At 38.1% G+C, this 15,848-nt stretch overlaps 1 protein-coding gene across 13 annotated transcripts in view; it reads right to left on the bottom strand.

Moving 5' to 3' along the window:
* Window positions 1–15,848, bottom strand: part of SYTL5 (synaptotagmin like 5) — a 242,492-nt gene that overhangs the window by 205,659 nt on the left and 20,985 nt on the right. For 10 of the 13 annotated variants that reach the window (XM_054544445.2, XM_054544453.2, XM_063721209.1 and 7 more), the window contains exons 2-3: window positions 2,830–2,937; window positions 2,241–2,322 (exon numbers count right to left, since the gene is read on the bottom strand). The exons of the other annotated variants lie outside the window; for them this stretch is intronic. The gene's annotated coding sequence lies outside the window, so the exon portion shown is untranslated. The remainder of the gene's footprint in view (window positions 1–2,240; window positions 2,323–2,829; window positions 2,938–15,848) is intronic. 13 annotated transcript variants of the gene reach the window in all.

The following is a 15,848-nucleotide window of genomic DNA, read 5'->3' as shown; positions in this document are numbered from 1 at the left end:
TTCTCAGAGATAAGGGGGTGGAGGGCAAGGATAAGTGCCATTTGATTTGAACATCTTCCCACTAACTCTTCTCATCAGTCAAAGTCATTTCCTGCCCATAATGCATTAAAGAACTATGACAGAAGGATAGGACAGAGTGTGTGAAAATTGCTCCAACTTTCAGGTACTTGTCAGGAGAAGCAACACGTAATACTTGACATGACTCATTTAAGTAGGAGATGACAGCAGGTAAAATTAACAGGAATCTGAAGTGATGTGCTATTTCCTTTAAAGAAATATATGATCACAAATGAAAAAATGCCATAAAATTCACATGTACTTTATTTAAAATGTTGACATACAGGAAAAATGTACTAATGAAAGAATTTGTGCTTATGTTTATGAAAGACCTATTATTATAAATATTATTTGTAGAATAAAACTCATTAACTCAATTAGATTCACAAATAATACAATGGAATTTTTCTGAATTATTAGAAAATTTATACTACTAATGACTTTTAATGGTAGTTTAGTCTTACCAAAACGGTAACCTTGACAGCAAGAAAATTAAAATCACAGTAAGGGAATGGCTAAGATAAAATATAAATGAAAAGTTTTTTTTCCCTACAAGTTATTTCAAGTAATTGACTTCCATGGGTAGGAGGCATAACTAAAAATAGATTTTAGAAAATTATTCTATGAAAAGAACATGTGATCAAATCCTAAAATGCTTCAGTCCTTGATGTGGCTCAATGTCTTTAGTACAGTGGTTCTCACAGTGTAGTCCCTGGCCAGCAGGATAAGCATCACATGGGAACTTGCTGGAAATGCAAAGTCACGTCTTAGAGATACATAATTTGACAGCCAAAGAAGTTGGGGTGTTTTTATCCATCAGCTTCCCATCAGTCATTGGTTAAAGGCTACTTCTGGGGACCTTATCCTAGACACAAGGAGAGCTTGCCTCTTTGACCATAGGGGAAAAAAGCCCTCAGACAGAGAGTAACAGTAGCAGGTTTTTGCAGCAAGCAGCCTTTTGCATGTCCAGGTGAACACGGAAGGGATGGTAGGGCACCAACAGCCTCTGCTATGGTCTCTGAACTTCATATGTTAAAGATCTAGGCTTTATTACCTCAATCATCTTTATTATGTTAATGTCAATGATGAATTACATGGTCAGAAAGGGGTAAGGGGTCTCAGGAAATACACTCCAAAATTGTAATCAGCCACTACATTTCTTTCTGGGATTGTCCCTGCACAAGCTGGATGTGGTGAGAAGCTGGTCCCAGATACGGCTGTGCAATGAATCCAGTAAGCATGACTTTCTGGCAGGGAATCCCTGAAGTTGATGCATTTTACTTGTCTGTATGACACTTACATTTAATAATCCAGTGATTCTAAATCTCTATTTAAATGTCATTGCAAGGGATGATATATTGTATGCCTGATTTAAAACAAACAGAAACTCCAATTGATTCAGTCAACAAATTCATCTAATTCTACCACTGATTCATAGTAACCACATAAATTGCCAGTAGGAACAGGAAAATCCCTCTATAGTAAGCCCTAGTTAAGCAACATCCTTCCCTAAAGCTTATTTCTAGAAATAGTCATGAAGAGTGAAAACAACTGCCTCCAAGAATGATTTCTTTCACTGGACTCTGTCATTTACCCTCTACTGGGTTCTAATCAGGTTTTCCAAATAAGTCTTCTGGAAATATCCCATTGCAGCATATCAGATAATTTACCCCAGAGTCAACACAAAATTTAATCGGAAGACAGTAAAATAAACACAGTGGTCATATTTATTTATTACTGACTTCCAATAAATTTTACAGGCCCAGTTCATACACCTAGATTGATTTTCATGCAAAAGATAACATCCTTGCACCAATTATATACATACATATATATATATATATATATATACACACACACCTATCCCTAACTGAAAATACTTGTTTGTATACTAAACATGTATACCTAGTAAAAGAGAGAGGACCAATGTGGGAAACGAGATCACTGGGAACCCTTGATTTTTTTTTTTTTTTTTTTTTTTGAGATGGAGTCTTGCTCTGTCACCCAGGCTGGAGTGCAGTGGCGCAATCTCGGCTCACTGCAAGTTCCGTCTCCCGTGAGACTCCTTGATTTTAATGGTCACCTTGATATTAACGATCCAGTGGCTAAATCCAGCCTATAGGAGTGTTTTGTTTGTCTTGTCTATTATGTTTCATTTGTATGAAAAAAGAATAAGCACTTACATATGGGGGAATTCAAATAAAATAGTCCATGTTTCTGCTTCCTCTTTCAAGAATCAGGATCAGGCAACAGTGGTCTCAGAATCTGTGTGGCAACAAAAGGCAGAGGTTGGAGAATGGCTATCTCCTTAAGATAGGGTGGACACAGCCTGGTGCGGTGGCTCACACCTATAATCCCAGCATTTTGGGAGGCTGAGGCGGGCGGATCACCTGAGGTCAAGAGTTTGAGACTAGCCTGACCAACATGGTGAAACCTCATCTCTACTAAAAATACAAAAACAAATTAGCTGGGCATGGTGGCGCACGCCTGTAGTCCCAGCTACTCAAGGAGGCTGAGGCAGGAGAATCGCTTGAACCTGGCAGGCAGAGGTTGCAGCGAGCCAAGATTGCGCCACTGCACTCCAGCCTGGGCAACAGAGGGAGACTCTATCTCAAAACAAAACAAGACAAAAAGATAGGGCAGACACACCCAATTTATCATAGTTATCACCATTTCCTTATTGTCCACCTGCCTTGCCTCTAGGGGTATTGAGTTCGTAATCCATTGTAAATAGAATTTTAGACACAGTTTTGGAAATGTAGCACATCTTACCTTTTACACAGATGCCTCAGATGTAGGAAATTTTCATTTGGAATACAAGCTTCTGTATCTTGACTAATTGCATTAATGTGTATAATTGATGGCGCTCAGCCAGTGCACCTAGGATGACAATGAATAGCACATAAAATATTCTAAGATAGCCTTTCCATTTCCTGTTGTAATTATTAGCAATACTCTCCAGGTCTCATCTTAAGCTAGGCCCTGCCGCTGCCCTATACAGGTCTTCCTCTAGATAATTTCTACCGCAGCACCAGCACAGCAGAGGAAGGATAGAAGAGTAAAGATAAAGCTAAAACTTAGGAAGAAGTTAAGCCTAGGTATAAATTTGTGACTAAGAGAATAACCTGCTTGTAAGGAAACTGATCTTCTTCTTGTGGAATGGGTTATCTTTCTTTTTTTTTTTTTCTTTTTTTATTAGAAGGAGGTTTGCTTGTTGCCCAGGCTGGAGCGCAATGGTGTGATCTCAGCTCACCGCAACCTCTGCCTTCCAAGTTCAAGCGATTCTCCTGCCTCAGCCTCCCGAGTAGCTGAGATTACAAGCACCTGCCACCACACCCAGCTAGTTTTTTGGGTATTTTTAGTAGAGACGTGGTTTCTCCATGTTGGTCAGTCTGGTCTCAAACTCCCGACCTCAGGTGATCTGCCTGCCTCGGCCTCCCAAAGTGCTGGGATTACAGGTGTGAGCCACCGCGCCTGGCCATTTTTCAAACAATCTCAACAACTTTGTTTCAAAAATTTTTGTATTAATGCAGGCTCATTTGAATAGGTGCAGTACCTAGTAAATGAACTGTTTGAAAGTTCAACCCTTCATTTGGATGAAAGGACAATTGCCAGAAGGTCTTAGTATTTCACAGTAACTAACCATATCTAACCTTTGAAAATTTCCAAGCTTAGCTGATAAAAGGGAAAAAGCTCAAGTGAAGGTTATGCTCAGTCTAAAGCATTTTGGCATTACAATGGGATAGGAATATATATTTAAAACAGGGGCAAGGGAGGAGGCTGAAGAAGGAAGGAAGGAGGAAAGGAGTGAGGGGGGAGAGAGAGAAAGAGAGACAGAGAGAGAGAACACAACAAAATGACACAATGAATGGCAGAGATGGAAAATTCTTATTTTGTGGGTTAGAGATCAACCTCAGCTCTTTGTATCTTTAAGTTTCTTTTCCATTCAAACCAAAGTTTTAAAGCATGTGACTTTATGAACAACAGGGGGATATAGTATAAAGAAATGAAAAATTCCATGCAAATAAGCATTTGCTTAAGTATTTTAAAGCCAGCCACGAGTTGATTCATGTCAAGGTGCAAGGTTAGGCTGCTACTATTAGAGAGATGCAGCATCCGAGAGCAGAAAGATTTTCTACTTTAGTGGGGCTACAGAATGACTAACAATTTGATAGTTATCACCAGTGCCTGACAAAGGGTTATTTTCAATGAGGGAAGATTGGACAATAAAGGACAACCATAGATAAGTTTCTCTATTCATTTTCTGAAAAGGTTTCCAAAACTGTACATTCAAAAATCTCCCTGGACAAGCCCTTTAAGTTCTACAGGCTCAGTGAAAATACATCTTATCATTATCTGCTGCAGTAAAAATAAAGTTGAAATTGTGCACATATATCATGTATTCATTTCTCACATATTCCCCCAATCATCTATGTAGGAATATTGTCTTAGTTCATATACCCTCCAGCCAGGATTACAGCCCAACCCCCTTCCATAATGAAACATAATGTTTTGACGCAATAATAAAACCTGTATCACATATGCAACAATCATTAAATCCATAGACTTTCTGTCTGTGTTGGGGAAATCCCTGAATTTGCAATGCCCATCGCTTGTCATAGACATCTTCACATTTGCTTTATATACAACATCTGTGTAGCTCACTCATGTGATCATTGGAAGAAGAAAGATAAGAATTAATGGGGATTCCACGTTGGTACTCTGTTGATCCACTGTATTAGTTTGCCATGGATGTGTAACAAATTACCATAAACTGAGCAGTTTGTAAGAACACTCGTTTAGTACCTCACAGTTATGTAGGCCATAATTCTGGGTGGACGTGGCTAGATTTTCTGCTGAGTTTCACAAGATGTTGGCTGGCTGAGCTCTTTTCAAGAGCCTATGGGGGAGAATCTCCTTCAACCTAAAGTTCATTTAAGTTGTTGGCAGAATTCATTTTCTTGCAGTTGTAGGACTGAGGTCCCCCTTCCTTTTCTGACTGGCAGCTGACAGCCTCCCTCAGCTTGTAGAGGCCATCCACAGTTTTCATGTGGTCCCCTTCATCTTCAAAGCTAGGAATGGTGGTGAATCAAAGCCGCCTTGCGTTTTGAATGTCTCTGATATTCCCGTCTGCCCTCTTCTTCTGCCAGCAGTTGGAGAAAATTCTCTACTTTAAGGGCCCATGTGTTTAGATTAGGCTACTCGATACCCTGATAGCTTACCTTTACAACTGTGTTATGAAGTAACATCGTTGTGACAAGACTCAATGTATGAATCAAGACTCAATCACAAGTTTCATACCCAATTACATTCACAGGTCCTGGGGATTGGGACCTGGATTCATGGGGAGAATTTCTAGAAAATGTACCTATCACATCTATCAACGTACTTTTTTTTTTTTTTTTTTTTTTGAGACAGAGTCTTGCTCTGTTGCCCAGGCTGGAGTGCAGTGGCATGACCTCGGTTCACTGCAACCTCTGCCTCCCGGGTTCAAGCAATTCTCCTGCCTCAGCCTCCCAAGTACCTGAGATTACAGTCACTTGCCACTATGCCCAGCTAATTTTTGTATTTTTTTTTTTTTTTTTTTTTTTTAGTAGAGACGGGGTTTCTCCATGTTGGCCAGGCTGGTCTCGAACTCCCAACCTCAGGTGATCTGCTCTCCTCTGCCTCCCAAAGTGTTGGGATTACAGGCGTGAGCCACTGCACCTAGTCTGTTTTGATATATACTGTCCCCTTGTGGGAACAATTTATGAGTATGAGATGGACTATATCAACTGTTGGGTGAAAAACAGCATTCTAAATGTTCAATGAAGGAAGCCTCAGCTTCCTGGTTGACCATAAGAATTTGCCTCTAGAACTCAGAGGTGAGTAAATTCACCTACAGTCCTCAATAGCTGGCTATCAATACATCACATCTAGACCTCTAGGGGAAGGCAGGCTTATATATAAAAGATGAAAAACCTAGATAAAAGGATACTTTCTTTTTAAAATTATATGAGCTGTATCATATGAACTCTGCACCTCCTCAGCCTTTGGATGCTAATGTGAAGTCTTAATAAATGATCTTGAGATTTGAGGGATAATCAGTCCATTAATTTCTATAACAGATATCTAAATGAGACTTACTAGAACAAGATAATGTGAATACTAAACGTAGTGTAATTTTTCCAGTGCATGTGGCAGATTATATTTTCTAAAGATGGCCACAATATCTCCCATCACATAGGCTTTTCTGTCAATTTTTGCTTCACGTGTTTTGACATTCTCTTCGTGGGTGCATATACATTTATAATTTTCATATCTTCTTGTTGGATTGACACTGTTATATTATTAAATGTATTCCTTTATCTCTAGCAACAATTTTGTCTTAAAGTCTATTTTGTCTGATATTAGAATAGCCTCTCCAGCTCTCTTTTGATTACTATTTGCATGGTATATCTTTTTCCATTCTTTAACTTTTGACATATTTGTGACTTTGAATCTAAAGTATGTCTCTTGTGGCCAGAATATAGTTGTATCATTTTTTAAAATCCATTATGCTGTTTAATTCACTTATATTTAATGCAATTACTGGTCAAGCAGGATTTGTGTCTGCCATTTTGAAATTTATTTTTTATATGCCTTATGCCTTTTTGTTCTTTTAGTCATCCATTATTGCCTTATTTTGTGTTAAAAAGATACTTTCTGGTGTACCTTTTAATTATCTTGTCATTTCTTTTACTGTATTTTTTTAAGTTATTTTCTTAGTAGTTGCCGTGGCAGTGACAATTAACATCTTAACTTAAAACAAACTGGTTCAAATTCATGCCAATTTAATTACAGCATAATACAAAAAACAGTGCTCCAATTTTTCTCCATTCTATGCACCCTTATTTGTGTAGATATTGTCATAAAAATTAAAGCATTAAACATTGCATGCCCATCAATACAGACTTACAATTATTGCCTTATGAAATTGCCTTTTAAATCAAAGAGGAGAAAAAACAGTTAAAAAGAAAAAATAAATTTATGCTGTAGTTTATATATATTTAACTATGTAGTTATCTTTACCTGGGTTCTTTATTTATTTACATGGTTTTGAGTAGCAGTTTGGTGTCCTTTCATTTTAGCCTGAAATACTCTCTAATTTTTCCTGTTGGACAGGTCTGCTAGTGACAAATTCTGTCTGTTTTTATTTATCTGGAATGCCTTAAATTCTCCTTCATTTTTGAATGATAGTTTTGATAGACATAGAAGTCTTAGTGTCTTAGCTGACAGTCTCTTTCTTTTAGCACTTCAAATATATCAACACTCTGCCTTCTGTCCTCCTTGGTTTGTGATAAGAAACCTGCTGCTAATCTTATTGGAGATTCCTGATCTGTGATGATATTGCTGCTTTCAAGGGTTTCTCTTCATGATGACAGTTTGATTATTGTTTGTCTAAATGTGGATCTCTTTGAGTTTATCCAACTTGGCATTCGTAGGAATTCTCGAATGTGTAGATTCATATCTTTTATTGAATTTGTGAAGTTTTTGGCCATTTTATTTTGAAGTATTCGGCCAGGCGCGGTGGCTCACGCCTGTAATCCCAGCACTTAGGGAGGCCAAGGCAGGCGGATCACTTGAGGTCAGGAGTTTGAGACCAGCCTGGCCAACATGGTGAAACCCCATCTCTACTAAAAATACAAAAATTAACAGGGCGTGGTGGCGGGTGCCTGTAGTCCCAGCAACTTGGGAGGCTGAGGCAGGAGAATCACTTGAACCCAGGAGGCGGAGGTTGCATGAGCCAAGATCGTGCCACTGCACTCCAGCCTGGGCAACAGATCAAGACTCTGTCTCAAAAAAAAAAAAAAAGAAAAAAAAAGAAATATTATTTCTGCTGTCTTTTCTCTCTCTTCTCCTATTAGGACTCCCGTTATGAATATGCTAGTATGCCTGCTGGTGTCCCACAGGTCTCTTAGGTTATGTTTTTCTTTTTTTTTTTTTCTGCTCCTCAGATTAGATTATCTCAATCAGTCTGTTATCAAGTCCACTGATTCTTTCTTCTGCTTGCCGAAATCTGTTGAACACCTTGACTGAAAGTTTTATGTCAGTTATTGAACTTTTCAACTTGCAAGTTTCTTTTTAAATACTTTCTCTCTTTATTGATGTTCTGTTCTGTACTTGTAAGACATTGTTCTATGCTTTCCTTAGTTCTTTAGATGTGGTTTCCTTCAGCTCTTTATAAAATAGCTGATTTCAAGTCAGTAACCTCAGCAACTGGGCTTCCTCAAAGAAAGTTTCTATTGACTCATTTTTCCTGTGGATACGCCATAGTTTTTTGTTCTTTTGCATGCCTCGTAATTTAAAACTGGACATTTAAAATAATATAATGTGGTAACTCTGGAAATCAATTTCTCCTACTTCCCCAGGGTTTCTTGTTTGCTTAGTGACTTTTCTAAACTAATTCAGTGAAATCTGTATTCCTTGTCATGTGTGGCCAGTGGAGTCTCTACTCTGTTAGCTAATGATTAGATTGAGATTTCCTTACATGTCTGAAACCAGCAAGTCTCCTAGTCTTTGTTGAGGGTCTCTGAGTGCATGTTGAGGCACACCCTGAACACTCAGGCAGAGAGTTTACAACTCCAACTTAGCCTTTACTTCCTATTTGCATAGCACCTTGAGGTTAGTCAGACATAAAAAGTTAGAGACTTCTCAGGTTGTTCTTGAGCATGCAAAGAGCCCTATATATATGTATGGCCCTCCAGATTCCCAGGAACATGTTACAATTTTTGAAGCCCCCATGGACATTTCATTTTCCAGTTATTCCATTTAAGTTTTTTGTTTAGCCTATTGTCTACCTCAATTGCAATCTATCTACCACCTCAGGCAGCTTCAAGGTTCAACAATTGCCTCTGTTGTTTTTGACAAATTCTCTGAAGAAAAAGCTTTACATACTGAGCAAGCTCCGAGTCAGGTAAAATAAAGACAGCCTTGAGAGTGATGTCTTTCAGGGAGCCACCGACAGGTCAAATAATGATAATTCTCCGGAATGTCGCAAAGTGCTTCAACTCTGTTCTACCCTTTCCGGTGGCTGTCAGGATGCTGGTTTTCACTCATTGTAGGCTATTGGTTTTTAAGGCTACCATGGAGCTGAAGAGGGGGATGAGAATATGCAAAGTTAAAATGCCAGAAATTTTTGCAGTTCTTAATGAGTTTTAGCCATTGTTCTTGAATAAATGCTCCCCAGATTAGCACAACCCTTTGGTTACTTTCCAGAGTTCTGAAAAATGTTGATTCTGACCATTTTTCTGTGTTCTTATTATTTTTATGTAGGAGTGAATTTTCAGAGGTCCTTATTCTGCCATTTTCGCTCAATGTGACATTGACACTGCATCATTAAAAAGTGGAGTCTATATCGCCACCTCCTTTAAATCTGTGCAGGCCTTGTGAGTGCTTTGACCAACTGAGTCAGTGGAAGTAATGCTACTCCAGGTCCACTTGTAGGCCATAACTGCCCTGGCATCTCCTACTTTCTGCCTCTTGGAAGCCAGCCATCCTGTAAGAAGAGCAACTACCCAGAGACCATCATGCTATGAGAATCTCAAGCTACACGTAGAGGCTCTGAAGAATGATACAACACGTAGAGAGTGAGAGATCAAAGAGCCCTAAGGTATTAGGCATGTGGGTAAAAAAAATCCTTCTTGGAAGCTAACCTCGCAGTCCCATCTTTTCTAGCTCATACAATCTGAACCAGAAATTTGTCCTACTGAGCCCTTCCCAAATTCTTAGCCCACAAAATTGTGAACAAAATAAAATAATTATTTTTAGCCACTAGTTTTTGAGGTGGTTGTTATGTGACAATATAGCCAAAATGGCAGATAATTAAAGCCAGAGACAGGAGATTCTGCTCTGATGAAAACCAGAGTCATTGTGACTGCCATTACTGCTATTCCAACACTCCCACTGGGTACCTCTATCATTAAGCCTTTGAAAATTGTTATTTGTTCCCCTTTTCAATTGATTTATAAAAGGAATGCTATCATAATTCTTCCTAAATATTGTTTTATTCTCTCTCCTCAACTCTAATGTCTTGACTCATCGTGAGGTTTTTGGAGAAACAGAAGTCAATTTCAGTTTTGGAGACATGAAAAGGTTTACCCATCGCTTTAAAGTAAAGATGGCTCCCCCTTCCATTTTACCCCAACTCCTACATTTCCTGTGTTACACCATCATCATTCTCCACAGTGACAGCAATCCCAGTAAATAATGTCTCCTTGCTCCTTCTCTGGGACTCAGCTGTTTACTGCTCCATGCCCCTCGATATGTGCATCATAGAGACTTCGTGTGGACAGTATGAGGATTCCTAAGTCCTTGCACAGTTTTTCTATTCAGAAATAATCAATATTGTTACTTTATTTTTTAATTCTTAAAATTTACTTTTAAAAATAATATTCAATTACTAAAACAACATTTAACAAGCTAGCTTTCCTTTAAGTCTTTAAGACCAGTTTGCAAATCCTATTATTCTATTTATATACACACTAAATTTTAACAGTCACTGACTAGAAAACCTTTAATTAATATTTAGTCAACTCAAATTGAGCAGACTGAACTCCTTAAACTATTAGCCCTGTTTATAATTCAGTTAATTCATTTACAGGATTTAAATTACATTCACAAATTTATTATATTAAAATTTCTCTTTAAGTATTTCAAAGGCATGACCTAAAACCAAAAGCTTTATTCAGTCATTCAGCAAATTTTGGAGCACCTACTATATACTAAGCTCCTTTGTAAGTGTTCTGGATACAGCAGCAAACAAAACAAAATGCTTGCCTTTGTGGAGACTGTATTTTAGTGGGTAAAATAGGTAATAAACAAGTATATGGTATCATTCCAGATACTGATAAATGCTCTATAGAAGAGAAGTTAAAGTGATATAGTCACTTTTTATTGAATGGTCAGGGAAAGCCTTTTAGAAGGACTAACATTTCAGAAGAGTACCAAATGAGATATTTTCACAAAACTTAATGCTAGAAAATCTAAAAATTCAACTTGAGACCTAGTGAACCTGAACTTCTCTTAGGCCTTCAGTACTGTTTGCTAACTTAGTAAATTTATCTCACACTTTCCAAATATCAATCAAAAGACTAAAATCAATGACAAAATCTTACATTTGGAATTGGAATCATAATCTAAGTCTTGCATATTCTCTAACATGCCAAATTCTCTCTGATATTGCAAAAACATTAAATACCAAATGTATACAGTATTACAATGATTATGAAAACCTATCCCAAAATTTAATTCTAAGCTTATTTTTAAAACTTTAGTATGAAGGTTAGAATGATTGAAATAATGACATAAATTCTTTACCCTTCCCTGTATCCATGCCGTTTGCCAATTGACTGCAGTTCCTCCTATCAAGAGACAATATATTTTCCTACCCCTTGATTCTGAGTCCAGGCACATGCCTTATTTTGGAAAATGTGATGTTAACAAACATGAGACAACTAGAGTCTTGAAAAAGTACTTGTTCTCTTTTGCCTCTATCATTGCCATGAGACCATACCTGGGCTATCCTGCTGGAGGATGAGGGACACATGGAGGAAATTTGAGTTGCATCACAGAGATTGTGTGGTTGTTACACAGCATTATAGTAGAGGGAGATAACTGATGCAATACCTGGATTTGTTCTTCATGTTCCATGGGTAGAAAATAAACTTAACAACTAAGACACAATGTTTTCATTTCAAGGGAGTTTAGCATTTTGTGCAAAATTAGTCAGGATGAGATTCACCTGCAAAAGTAGCTGACCAAGGAAAAATGTATTTCCCCTGATGTAAAAGTCTGGAGAAAGGCAGTCAGATTGGTACAGCAGTTTCATCATGTCAAGGACCCAGGCTCCTTCTATCTTGTTGCTCTAGTATAGGTCACCTCATTGCCAATGATGACTACTCCAGTTCTAGCCATCTTATCTATATTCCAGCCACAAAGAAGGGAAAAAAGGGAAAGAATAAATATAGGCTTTTTCTCCCTTCCGAGATAGCCTCTGGATGTTGTACATCACTTCTTATATCCCTTTGACAAAAACGTATTCGTATGATCAAACTTGGCTATAAAGAAGGCTAGGAAATATAATCTTGATTCTGAGCACACATATGCCTAGCTAAAAATCTGGGGTTCTATTAAAATAAAAAAGTAAAATATAATGTTTAAGGATAACCAGCTGTCTCAACATTGCAATCTCAATGCTTAAGCAAACTGGAATTACCAACTAGTTAAACCAGGGTTACCATCTCAGCGGACAGGTCAGGTTGTCAGGACACAGAATCTACTAGGGTAAGGCCCTAATAGGTGCCCTTACCCTTTTATACATTTGCTATGAAAACAAGAGACTCTCTATTTTTTTGAGAGGGATTGGTCTTTGTTGGTTTCAGGTTTTACCCTAAAGTTAATGGTTCCATTTGACTTAACTAGAAGTTGACCCTGAATTCCAATTAATTTTCAGCTAACTTCCTTCAGTTAACCTCTGTGCAGCCTGATAGAATTCTGAATTCTTATTATATTTTTTTCTTTTTAGAAGGATGAAAACCAAATCAGTTATAGTTTTCATATCTCTCATTCATAACCCTAAAGTCATCTAATAACATATTTGTCAAAGTGCTTTACGTAAGCAACTCTGGCATTCCAGCTTTCTGAGATCTCTCTTTTGATTTAGCAAAAGGAAATAATTTCCTCAAATGCTTCTGAGGTTTCCCAAAGGTGGCCATTTGTCTCAGATCAGGCTAGGATCACCTCTTCAATCCTCCCCAGACCACCCCTATCCATTTTGTAACTGCCCCTCCCTTTTGTTTTCCTCTGCATGATGCCTTCCTCACTTCTACTTATCTCAACAATAGTTGATGCAAAGCATGATACAGCCTTGCCCATCTTTTACCAAAGCAAAATAAACAGTAGGCTATTATTTTAAAAACTTTATTGAAGCTTTGTGGTAAACAGAGGGTAATTTAAACACTAATCTGGAAAGATTTAAAACCTGTTCTGAGTTTTCTAGAGCCCACAGGTCTTACTCATTCCCAGAGGTCTCATATTGACCCCCTTCCTCTTTAGCCACTCAGCATGCCATCCTGTTGCTGAGAAGAAAAGCCCTTATCTCCTCAGATTAGTGACCTCTGTCTTATGTTCTCTCTCAAACTCTTGGGCCTATAACACACTCCCTTTAAGGAAGAAAAAACAGGTGAAAAGCCCATTAATAGAACAATAATCCTCCAGAGATGTAGTCTTACTCCAAAGAAAACAACATTTTACGTTTTTATGCATCGTAAGATCTGGGCTTTGCCTCTGCGTAACTAAGAGATGCATTAAAGTATTATTTTTCCTGTGTACACAAAAGCTCAGGTATCCCAGTGATAAATTCTGTCTTCACCTTGGGAGTTATAAGCACAAACTCCAAGGTAGCTTTTTAAAAATAGCAACTTTTAGTCCTGCTTTAGATATTCTAAAGCACATATGACTAATTAGGCAGGCTGATAACAATTTACCACATTAGCTTACCACTTAAATTCCACCTTCTGGATAAGAAATAAGGTGGCTTACCAAAAAGTCACTACCTCTCAACTAAGATAAAGAAAAAATAAAATTTAATGAGAAATGGAAAAATAATTGTGCCAGTAATCAGGGATGAGTTATTATAATAAGGACTAAATTTGATTTTGGACTTCTTTGAAGAAAAAATCAAAAGGCATGAGGGTTTGTCCAGCTGATTAACCTGATGTCTTATACAATCCTATGATGCGGTAAATTGTTCTTTTAGATTCTCTTGGGTAGATCCAGAGAGAAGTGGGGCTAGAACCCACAGCTATTGTGTAAGGCAGGAGTTGGTAAACAGTTTGTGTAGTTGGCCAGAGAGTAAAGATTTTAGGCTTTGCAGGGCTTTGTGGTCTCTGTGGCAGTTACTCAACTTGGTAAGTATAAGACAAAGGTAGCCATAGACAATCTGTAACTGAATGGATGTGGCTATGTTCTAATACAAAAACATGTGGTGATCCAGGCTTGGCTCACAAAGCAGCAGCTTGCTGACCCCAGGTGTGAGGGTATGTGTTAGGTAAGGGACTGCAGTGAATGGATGAGAAAGCTCCTTCTCTGGAAAGCGGGACTAGTTAGGTTGAATGTGTGAAATATTTATTTTGTAACCGTTTTCTTAATGGCAACCACTTAAATAGTATAAGGTGCAGGACCCCCAAAACTTGATACAGCTCCCATCCATGGACAGTGAACAAGTAGATAAAGATGTGGAAATGTCATGAAATCAGGGAATGATTCTGGACAGGTATATATGTAATGCCTTCACTTCCTCTTTGCAATTCATGTAAAATCTTTAAGTAATAAAATCAAATTTTCTTTTCCATATCAGCTCACACAAGGTTTGAGCCAGAGCTGTATAACCTCACCATTTCCACTGTGTTTTCTTTGAAACTATTTCTGAAAGTATTTTAAAGTTATCTTGGGGATTAGCCATATTTTCAGGCCATTTTTTCACTTCCAAAAAAAGTGACGGTGGCTTGACTGATGCTATAGAGTAGAATCCAGGGTAAGTACACGATAAGACAGAAGGAGTATCTGTGAATTCTGTCAGTTTTTTTGTTTGTTTGTTTTGTTTTGTTTTGTTTTTGAGACAGAGTCTTGCTCTGTCACCCAGGCTGGAGTGCAGTGGCGCAATCTTGGCTCACTGCAACCTCCACCTCCTGGGTTAAAGCAATTCTCCTGCCAGCCTCCCGAGTAGCTGAGACTACAGGTGCGCACCACCACACCCAGCTAATTTTTTTTTTTTGTATTTTCAGTAGAGACGGGGTTTCACTATGTTGGCCAGGAAGGTCTTGATCTCTTGACCTTGTGATCTGCTGCCTCGACCTCCCAAAGTGCTAGGACTATAGGAGTGAGCCACCACACCCAGCCCTGCCAGTTATTAAAAGTTGCATACCACCATCTCCTCCATACACCTTCAAACAAGTATTTTATCAGTCGGAGCTGCCTTTGTTTACCTGCTTTAGTCTCTCATAAGAATCCCTTTGTTCTCGAAAGTATCCTGATTTGGTTTAAGGTAATCTTACATTAAACTCTTCCCCCAACCAGAGAGCCTTAAACAAAACACTAAAACTAAGATGCAAGCCGGGAACCATGATTATGGATTTGCTGATGTGTAGCCCAAATGCATGGAAGAGTTTCTTGAATATTTGAGGAATGGAATGGCATAATTAACTTTTAGGTTGATTGAAATACATCTTTTAAAGTTTTCCAGAATGTAGACATATCCATCAGAAGGATTCCATAATGGATTTGCATTTATTTATGTGAAAAAATGCTATCAGAGCCTTTTGTTCACCCCCAATCATGCCATCTTTTTGTAGGTAAAGAAGATTCGATACAGGCTTACTGCAAGCAGAGAGAATGGTTTGCGCTTTCTGAATTATCTACGAGAGAGAACATTTCCTGGAAAGGCAATCCTCCATAAGTGGTAGATCTGTCTCTATAAGTTATATCAAATACTGGCACCTACTGGTGAAAATATGATGGAGCAACTATCACACAGAAACCACTGAGTCAGAGAGAAAAAAGAAACAAAGATTAGAAATTTAAAATATGAAATCAGGGATACCCCTGACAGAAATAAATTATCAGAGTTCAGAGAAAATGATAAAGTTCATGGAGAGAAAGAGATTCTGGAGACCGGTAGCCCACATGAAAATTTTTTAAAAAATAGCTAAGAGATGACCATTACTAACAGACATGATGCAGTTGTAAAGCCTCAGTATCCAATATAGCAGTGA

Source organism: Pongo abelii, chromosome X (genome assembly GCF_028885655.2).
Source record: "Pongo abelii isolate AG06213 chromosome X, NHGRI_mPonAbe1-v2.0_pri, whole genome shotgun sequence".
Lineage (NCBI taxonomy): Eukaryota > Metazoa > Chordata > Mammalia > Primates > Hominidae > Pongo > Pongo abelii.
Note: the sequence above shows the minus strand (reverse complement) of the source record. Positions and strands in the feature narration are given on the sequence as shown.